This window comes from Erigeron canadensis, chromosome 9, assembly GCF_010389155.1.
Source record: "Erigeron canadensis isolate Cc75 chromosome 9, C_canadensis_v1, whole genome shotgun sequence".
Lineage (NCBI taxonomy): Eukaryota > Viridiplantae > Streptophyta > Magnoliopsida > Asterales > Asteraceae > Erigeron > Erigeron canadensis.
In genome coordinates this window covers 25,151,699-25,162,030 of record NC_057769.1, presented here as the reverse complement: position 1 = coordinate 25,162,030, position 10,332 = coordinate 25,151,699, and positions in this window count along the sequence as shown.

Here is a 10,332-nt window from a genome sequence, read left to right as displayed (position 1 = left end):
ACTCGTATATGGGAAATTTAAAGTGTTCAGCGAGCATGTCTCTTGATCCTTTGTGGGAAAAAAAAGGATTATCGATATGTTCTTGACTTAGAAAATCCTGAGATATGTTAGTATATATGTTACTAACAAGCACTCGTACTAATGGTAATATCTTTATATATAATAAAAAAGGATTGTTTTTTAAACTATTTTTAGAAACAATTATAATGTGTCATGTCAACAAATTTTTTCAAAATGTTTTTATTCTATTTATGATGTCATATTTAGTTAATAATCTTTTTAAAGATAAATAGCCTATAAAATATCTTCAAAATGTTTTATTTTATTTATGATGTCTACAAATTTATTCTTTTATTAGAAACAAAGTAAATTCTTTTTAATATAGTATCATGAAATGTCTTTTTATGTTTTGTTAATGCAATAGGCACTACAAATAATACTGCATTTGTTCACACTTTTAATGAGTGTGAACAAATTAAAAATTTTGTCACGCTTTTTTGTGTGTAAAAATATATAGAAATAAAAGTGTGTATAAATTTTTTCACACAAAAAAGTAAATAGCCCATTAAATATTTTCAAAATGTTTTATTTTATTATGATGTCTACAAATTTATTCTTTTATTAGAAACAAAGTAAATTCTTTTTAATATAATATCATGAGATGCCTTTTTATGTTTTGTTAATGCAATAGGCACTACAAACAATACTGCATTTGTTTACACTTTTAATGAGTGTGAACAAATTAAAAATTTTGTCACGTTTTTTTGTGTGTAAAAATATATAGAAATAAAAGTGTGTATAAATTTCTCCACACAAAAAAGTGTGTAGAACTAAAAATTCACACTTTTTAATATGAACTTTGATAATTATTTTAGCAAGTAAAATCTAAGTTCACACTTTTTAATATGAACTTTGATAATTATTTTAGCAAGTAAAATCTTTATCTTTATATTATTTTATTATTATATAAAGAAGGATTGTTTTTTATAAGTATTTTTAGAAAGATTATGATGTGTCAAGATCACATATTTTTTAAAAAGTTTTTTCTTTCATTTATGATGTCATATTTAACAAAAAAAAACCCCTCACTTAATGCTTATTTAAAATTTTTAATCTTTTATTTGAAACAAATAAATTTTAATTTTTTCTATAATATATTATGAAATGTCTTCTTATATTTTGTTAATGCAACATGTACTCTTATGTTACGTATCATTGTGTTAGTTAATTCACTATCTTCATATCAAGTTATAATATATTGATAACAAAAATTATATATATTCTTTTACAATTTTTTAGTTTTTAAGCCCGGGTTGAACCGGGGTTACTTATCTAGTAATAGAAGGTAAAAGAAAATTCATGTCTAAATATATATCGGTCAAAATAAAGTAAGGGATGTGACTTATGATATTGGATACAATTTATACATCACAAAATAAATCAAGGGAAAAATATATCCCTAATTTTATTCTTTTAAGAAAGATTTATCATTTTATAATGTACGAAGTAAAGTAATTATTGTGTTGTATGAACAGGCAGTCTCCTATCCCATGTTAGAAAAGAAGTCTTTAAACCATTTACTTTTTGGGTCTAAGAGAAATGACGTATTTGAATTAAATGTCTAAAACCATCTGCAGGTTCCCAAAAGTAGCTTTGGTGCAGGACCTTTCAAATTATTCAAATCAAGATAAAAACACAATTTTTATCTCCGGGCGTCAATTACAGGGTTCATCTCATTTTTAGATTTTGTAGTTCGACAAAAACTCCAGCTAAACAGGTGTATGTGAATATGAAGTACAAAAAGGGGAATGGAACCTTACATGCACATTTTGCAACATGGAGAGATGACGGCTGGATGATGATTGAATTATGTGAGTTCTTGTATTGTAAGGATGATAACGATTTCGGGGTTCTACTAGAAAGCTTTTCACGATGCTATTGTGGAAGTAGCACCGTATATGTTGAAGCCTTGAAGGAATTGAATTTCAAGCCATTGATGATGCAAGTTTTGAAAAAGTCTTTGATTTTTTATACATTTGAAATTCATTATAGAACTAACACTATATAAACAAATATAACAAGTGTGCAATACGCAGCATCAACCAACGGAAAAATGTAGTCACGGACTGTCCTATAATGCACCCCAAAAAGGTAAGAGCTCCTTCTCAATCCCATTCGTACCATGTCTACTTCTTTACTATGGATCATGTCTTCGGAGGCTAATGTCGGTGAATTGGTTAATATGACATAGATCGGAATATGGTTAAATGCTTCCGAATTAGCTTTAGAGATTGAGCAAATGTAAAAAGTATAGAGTGATCTGGTTTGCGCGACTTTCAGGTTATGTCTACTAGAATAACAACCCGTAGTCTAGTTGAAACCCTCTTTTACAAGATCACAGACTAAAATGACTCGCTTTCTTTCTGAATGGGTTTTTTGTATACTTAACATTACAGATTTATAAATTGGTTCATAATCATTTTGCAGGCCATACATGAAAAACTAGATGACAAGTTAAAGGGAGTAGAAGCAATTGACAGTGCTAGCTTTGAAGTACTTTTTAGTTCCCATTACAGATATATATATATTTTTTTTACTTTACTTCATTTCATGCTGAACCAAATATCTGGGCACCATTATCATGTTCTTCATTACATGTTCATTAAATTGAAAAGTCCTACGAATTATGTGCAGATATTGAAAGATGAAGAAATCAAGAAGACAGAGTTGCATGAAGTAAATACGAGTTATGATAGTTAAAATGAGAAGCTTGTAACACATACATATGTGGGAAAGATTATGATGTTTTACACTTTTAAATGTAACATGGTCTTTACAATGTTTATGCAGGTGAAAAATGAAATAGATAGCTTAATCAATTCAAGCAAATCTGGAAATTTAACAGGAAGAGAGATAAGGTGCAACAAAAACCAAGTACTCCTGATTTAGTTTTAACAGATCGAAAAAAATGATGATGGTTAAATTGTTAGTGTACACTAAGTAGACTAGATATACTAATAGATATGTGCTCTTTGTTAGTTTCCTTTATTATTGCTAGAATTAAATATATTAAATTGTTAGTTTCCTTTATTATTGCAGTACTTGCTTAGCAAAATGTACTAAAAGAAAGATTATGTGCTAAGTGAAGTGAACACAAAGAAAGATCATCTGGTAGATAACATAAACACAAAGAAAAACCGTATTCTGAGTAAAGTGAAAAGAAAGAAGGAACATCTGGTAAATAAAGTGAAAGATCATTTGGGTTCTGTAAAGGAGGCCTTTACCGACTCTTCCCATAAGGGGCTTCCTAACTTTGAACCATTACCGCAATCCAGGTATGCTTTTTGATATTCTTCTCATTACCCTTAATTTTCCATGTAAATTTCTCAAATATACACATATACATATAATTGGAATTTTAGTCATGAGAAATTTGATATCAAATCATATGTTATTGTTTGGTTTGAGGGTTTGGAATGAAGAAATGAGAATGAAAGTGATAGGTATTGTTTGGTTCGTTGATATGGGACTAAAAATGGAAAATAGTAACTCTCAATACCGTATCCATGGGTTATAGATCTAATTAATGCTCTACCATCTTTGATGATATATGGAGAGGTTTAGATGTAGACAATGTTACATACCTAAAGTAAAGAGGTGCTTCCAAATTCCACCTAAAGTAGAAAAGGAACTTCTGCTTTGCAAGGAGTAAACATAAAACTCTTAACCTCTGTCTCCAAAGAAAAGGGTGTTAACCACTTGATCTAAACCTTGCTTGTTGGAATAAAAAAATGGGTAGGAACTATGAAACCAATAAAATTGATTATTTTTCAAACTCATCAAAGGGGCTGGGTTTAAGTTTAATTCTCATTCCAAAATTTTTGCCTTATCAATCTCATACTGATAGAATGCAAGGTGCAGAGAGAATTCTGGAAAATTTTGCATACTTTTGTTTTGAACTGATAGTATAAAGCAGACAACTATATGTACAACTCTAACTGATGTTATCAACTTACAGTTTTGACCCTCTCATCACTATTTACATGTCTAGCTAATACACTTCTACTACATCATATCGCATTGTTGAAGGCTTTTAATCACCTTGTGTTTCATCTTTGAGATCCATCTTAGTGATACAAGCATTCACTTTCAAATCTTCATGCTTGTCAACTGAAGTTGTTTCTTTAGATACATTACATGTATCTTCACATACCCATTATAAAACTCAACTACAAACCCAACACACCCTTGGTATTAAATAAGCCTTATATTATCCAATTCGGTACGGTAGGTTGTTTGTTTTATAAATGAATAGACAAATGCCCGCGCGATACGACAGTGTGGTGACGGCGGCAACGGGTGGTGGCGGCGTCGACGGATGGTGGCGGTGGTGGTGGTAGCGGTGTGGGTATCAATGTAAAAGTGATTGATGTAAAAGGGGGTGGTATAATCATTTTAAAGGTTGAAGGTGTATGTTGTAAATAATTTCATGAAAGGTATTATAGATATTTTATGTGAAAATGTTTAAATTAGTGAACAAAAGAAAGGGGTTTTGGGTTTATCAACTACCGAGTTGAAAAAACTACAGGGAATAAATGGTTTATAATGTAGTAAAGATAGAGATAGAGATACTAAGAATTAGAGTTCTATTAGGAAAATAAAAAGTTGATGGTAAAGTGTCCTACAAGTAATACTAAAGTAAAACTAAGGTTTATGGTGTAATTGATTATAACCTTGGTAAAATAATGGGTTAAATGATAAGAAAGTTTAATAATTATTAAAGTTTAGTAAGTATTTGGGGTATTGTACTATCCAAAAGTGACCTATGGAAAAGCAGATTGACATCCTGAAGAAAGTAAGAAACAAATTTTATTGAAAGGTTATTTAAGGATTAGCAAGAACTTCTTAAATGCTCCGGAAAAAATTCAACAAACATGGAGATTTGATCGGGTTCAGAATCATCTTACTCAACGGATGATGACCACGCATCATGGAGATGGTAAAAAAGAGTAAGGGCATGAAACTCACTCAATTTATGCCAGTTGATTCTATATATCTTGTGCATTTAAGTACTTGTAACGGTGGTAGAAATGATGTGTAAGGGCCCAAAGACAAAGCTGGAGATATAAGTCAGTCAAAGTGCAATGTAACAAAGGTTTAACAATGGGCTTTTCTTTGAGATTGAATACCATGATATCAACCATAGCGGGGCTTTTTGTTCAGTAACAAAAAGGTTTCACATATAAATTTTGATAGTAGGTGTGCAGCCATTTGCTGACAGCAGTGGTGAAATCTGTTTCACCCAGCGTTGCGGTTTTAGTATGTTCAGAATAAGATAGCTTGGAGCAACACCTTGTATCAAAAATATGCTTTTTCGTGGCGGGAGTAATGATATGAACCCCATATATAAGAGTGGTTATATTTTTTAATGAAGATTTATATGTGGTCGTTTTCTCTCTGTTATCAAGTCTGTTCATATTATTATCATCATTTGAAACCCTGTTCTTATATGTTTATATGGACCGAAGACACATCAATCAGGCAGATGAGTAGATGACTAAAATATCACCTCTCAGATGTTTGGTTTCATTGGCCTTAAATAAATTCTTTGATGATATATCATACATGCAGGGTTGAAACTGACTATGAAGAATTGCATAAAGGAGTTGAAAACTATGACGAATATGAAGAGGTCCTTATTAATATCTATCTAGTTTATACTCTATTGATATATCAGCAAAGAAGATTCTGTACATCTCTACAAAAGTAAAGCTTATATATTTGAAAGCCTCAGCCTGATCCAGGTTTGCCTTTTGAACTAACTTCATTATGTTAATTGGTATAATGTGAATTTTTCTTTTAACTGTTTCCCACATAGACCTTTATAAATGGTTCATTTAGCTTGATTGACTCAAATAGTTGAATATGTCATTTGAAAACTTTATATTCTCGTATGTTGTCTAACAAAACACTAAAGACATGTCACTTTATGGACCGAAATTCGGTTTACTTCTTGGATTCCTGGCATGTATTTCCACTGTAAGGTTTATTTGATCACATGATACATCATATATACATCCAGATTTGCAGAGGTGGTTGAGCTGTTGTCACAATAAGTACTCCATATCAAGTGCAGGATTAAAAGTCGATTATTACAACCTAATACAGAATATGCATGTTATCTTGTGTTCAAGTTTTCAAAAAAGTGTTTTGGGCTCCATTGTCCGGTGATAGTACGGGATCCACACTACTGGAAAAAGAAAGAAGCCGGAATTGTCTATTTTAGATCCCCAAGCTTTTATAATCATCATGAATCTAACCATGTTCCAGAAAAGAGGAAGATGGATGGATGGAGGTTATTGTGTGGAAATTTAATTCAACTTTGAACCTACGATATGAGAAATTTGTTCCTGTTCATTTGAAGATGATAACATATGAAGGAAATTTCTCTGGCCTTACTTTATGCGGCCTGGAGATTCGGGCAATGTGAGAAAACATTACCCATGAGGTTGTACTAGTTCCTTTCTTAAGCGACTATGTACATGTACCCGTATTTTTCATAAATTATGTAGATCAAAATACACCATATATTTAGAGCTATTATTTGACTTAACACCAATTCTCCATCTTCATTGTAGCTGATTGGTTTTCGATGACTCCATCTTTCAACAATCGACTCGCCCGCCTACCAGGCTTAATCATATCATTAATATTTTTATACATTTATATCGAACTTTAATCTCATGTGCTTAATATCAAGTGTCCTTTAGATAGAGTTTTACTCATGCATGATTGTGAGTTTGTGACTCGGGTCATTCAGGGCTGTGTAAATATTTGAGCAATGGTCTTCTATCAACTTTTATGACGACTAATATTGGGCAATATTATGGTGACTCGGGTCAGGAAATTTAAAGTATTGAATGAGCATAACTCTTAATCCTTATTAACTTAGAAAATCTCGAGATATGTTACAAAATCTTTTGATTTAAGGGGAGGTTTCTCAGTTGGGGAAGTTCTATCCATTTCATAACCCGAGTGCTTTTAGTCCCTATGATTTGTTAGATTGTCTTATTCTTTACTTAATGGGTTTTCTGTTGAATACGGCCAGATTGGTTTCGCTTATTATGGGTTTGGATTCGAGTACAATTTGGTTCGTTGGTTTTGGATTTGGTTTGTGTTTAAGTTGTTGGGTTTTGATCTATATTTAAGTAACTATGTATTGGTTCAAGTTTTCCGTTTTGAGTATTTCCGATTTAGTTAAGTATTTGAGTTGATGGGTCAACTTCAGTTTTCTGGACACATTTCTAGGCGTTTATTGATTTGCGTTATAAAACTCGGTTTTCCATCCACTTTGCTGGTCACATCTTCCGACCATCCATCATAAACATAGGGGTAGTATATGAAGGACGAAAATTTCATAATCACCCATTATATGCCATCCACGTGACCATTTAATGGACTAAACTAATGCACATCAAGTTCTACACCGATTATGAAACCAAGTGATAACCATGGGGATCATTGATGTAATTTTCTTAAACAGGTACAATTAATGAAGTTAGTCCAAAGCTTGGGGACCAACCGTGTAATTTGTAAAGCTCGGGCTAACAGTTACGAAATTTTTTTTGAAACAGTGATTTGGGAAGGGTGTTTTGTCAAACAAGTTTTCGAGAAAAAAAAATTTATACAATAGGGTAAATCGGCTTTTCAAAAGCCGGGTTCAAAAAAGTTGTCTCGAAACCGGCTTTTCAAAAACCGGCTTCAAAAAAGTGAGTTTGAAACCGGCTTTTCAAAAGCCGGTTTCGAATAAAGACAAAAAAAAAAAAAAAACGCATGCATTTTTGACCCATCGAGCTACTATAGTATTATATATACACATGATTCACATAGCAAAGCACGCAAATATAATTTTCATAAGCATAACAGCAAAATTCAAAACAATTTTATCATCAACAAAAGCAGTATTTACATAATAAAAAATGGCATCCGTTAAAGTCAGCTGTGTTCCTAGAAACCCAGACTAGTTGTGGTTACAAGCTCCAGATGAACATCACTCATACAACGTCTCCCACGACCGTAATGTGACAGTGCCACGTTGCAGAAAACGTGATGGCGGGCTGGCTAAAGTGATGCAGGCAGGTGTGCCCGAGGCAGTTCTTGTCCATGTCAGGAGTGTTGGGTTTTACCAACTCCTCCTGGCGGGTATTTGCCAACTTGATCATTCTTTGATCAACGCGTTGGTGGAGAGGTGGCGTCCAGAAACCAACACGTTTCACCTTCCTGTTGGTGAAGCCACTGTCACCTTGCAAGATGTGCAGGTGATATGGGGTTTACCCATACAGGGACCTGCGGTGACTGGTGTATGGGTTATAGAAACCTAAGATGAAGATTATTGGAACAATCTGTGTCAGGAATATCTGGGTTTTATTCCTTCAGAAGATCGTGATAGCGTGAGCAAGGGGCGGATCAATTTTAACACCTTGGCTTTGTCCATTAATTTTAGCAATTTGGATGAGGAAAATGAGCATGAGTGCATATGCATGGCTAAAAGGATTATTCTAGCTCTGATTGGTTCAGAGCTTTTTCTTGACGCTAACACAAAAGATGTTAGTTTGAACTTATTGAGGAACTTGGTCGACCTGAGCAAAGAAGGTCGAAGGAGTTGGGGTTCAGCAACCCTTTGTTGTTTGTATAGAAACTTGTCTAAGGCGACCAAGCCTGATAGAATGGGCATTTATGGGCCTTTGTTGTTGCTGCAGTATTGGGCGTGGGAAAGATTCCCACGCATTGCCCCACAAGTCATACCATTCAAAGAGGAAATAAACAGTCCGTATGCTTACCAGACTGTTTTAGCAAACAAGTGGTTGGGAGAACACTCAAATTTTCATACACCGGCACACTGTCTAAGTTCGTACCGGTCTTTTTTTAATGCGCTCAGCAATGACCAGGTAATAATTAATATACTTTGAAAGTTATAAAAATTAGTACATTATCTTATAATGTTGTTTTATTAATGCAATTCAAATGGACTCCGTATAAGGATTTCATGAACCTGCTCCCCCCGAGTTGTAAGACTGGTCGAACCATATGGAAATATATGGGTCCCTTGGTCTTTTGGGATGAGGTGGAGGTTCATCTAGCAAATAGAGTTGCTAGGAAGTTTGGGTTGATCCAAACTGTTCCAGAAGATTTTGGTTTGTTGGAACCAACTGTTCATAAGTCCCTTATCAAATTGCGAAAGGGGAGACGTAGTGTTGTCGATTGGGGTGAAAAACACACCGACTATATTGAGCAGTGGAACAACAGGCAGCAGCGGATCCACCAGGGAGTCCCGGGGATCACCATTGCAGATGGCTATATGTAGTGGTATCTAGAGCGTACCGTCTTAACAGTCGGTAAACCCGGTCAGGAACAACATCCAGGACAATACCCTCCCTGGGGGGTTACCCAACAATTTTATGTAAGTATATTTTTTGTTCAATAAAAGTTACTATTAATTAATATTAAATTGTTAATAAAGTATAAATGTGCGCAGCAAGAGGGTTTGCTCGTCTACATCAAGAAGCTAATCCGCAGATAAGTCATTTTTTTGTGGATTTTAGAACAATACCGAGAAAGACATTTTCTATGACTCAACATGAAGAGCGTATGAATTATGGATCTCAAAATTGGTCGTTTCCAGAGTCACAGCCATTTAAAATGCCTCCCTACCAAAATTTTTCAAGGTGGTGGTCCTTCTAGTCTAGGTGTTGGTCCTTCTAGTTGGGGTGGTGGTACTTCCAGTTCGGGTGCTAGTCCTTCTAATACCCAAATTGTGTTTAGGCCCTCAGCAAATTCGGGGTTTCAAAGTTACCAACCGGGTAACTCACAAGCTGGACCCTCAAGTTCAGTAGCCCAACAAATGTTCCCGGGTAACTTGTTCACGGGTACCCCCCAAATCCCGGGTTATTATACCCCGAATGCAGCACAGTTTAATCTTTTCGATATGCCTTCAAATTATTTTGCACCTGATTTTCACGGAACTGGTCTACCGCCGCGAAACATCTCTCCTATTCCGATGCAAGAGTTCTCTGCTTTCGCAAGTTCTTCCCAATTACCAGTTACAAATCTGGGAAATGACGAGGATGATGAAGAAGAAGAACGTCAAATTGTGGAGCCGCAAAGAACTCGCCGAGTTCGTACCCAACCAGGATGTGGAACAGGGGGTCAAAGATAGATTGTATTATTTATTTGTTTTTATTGATAAGTATCTGTTTTTTTTATGTTTTTTAATTGATATTTTTAATTGATACTTCTTCAATTTTCTTCTTATGTTCGACATTTCTTTGCTCC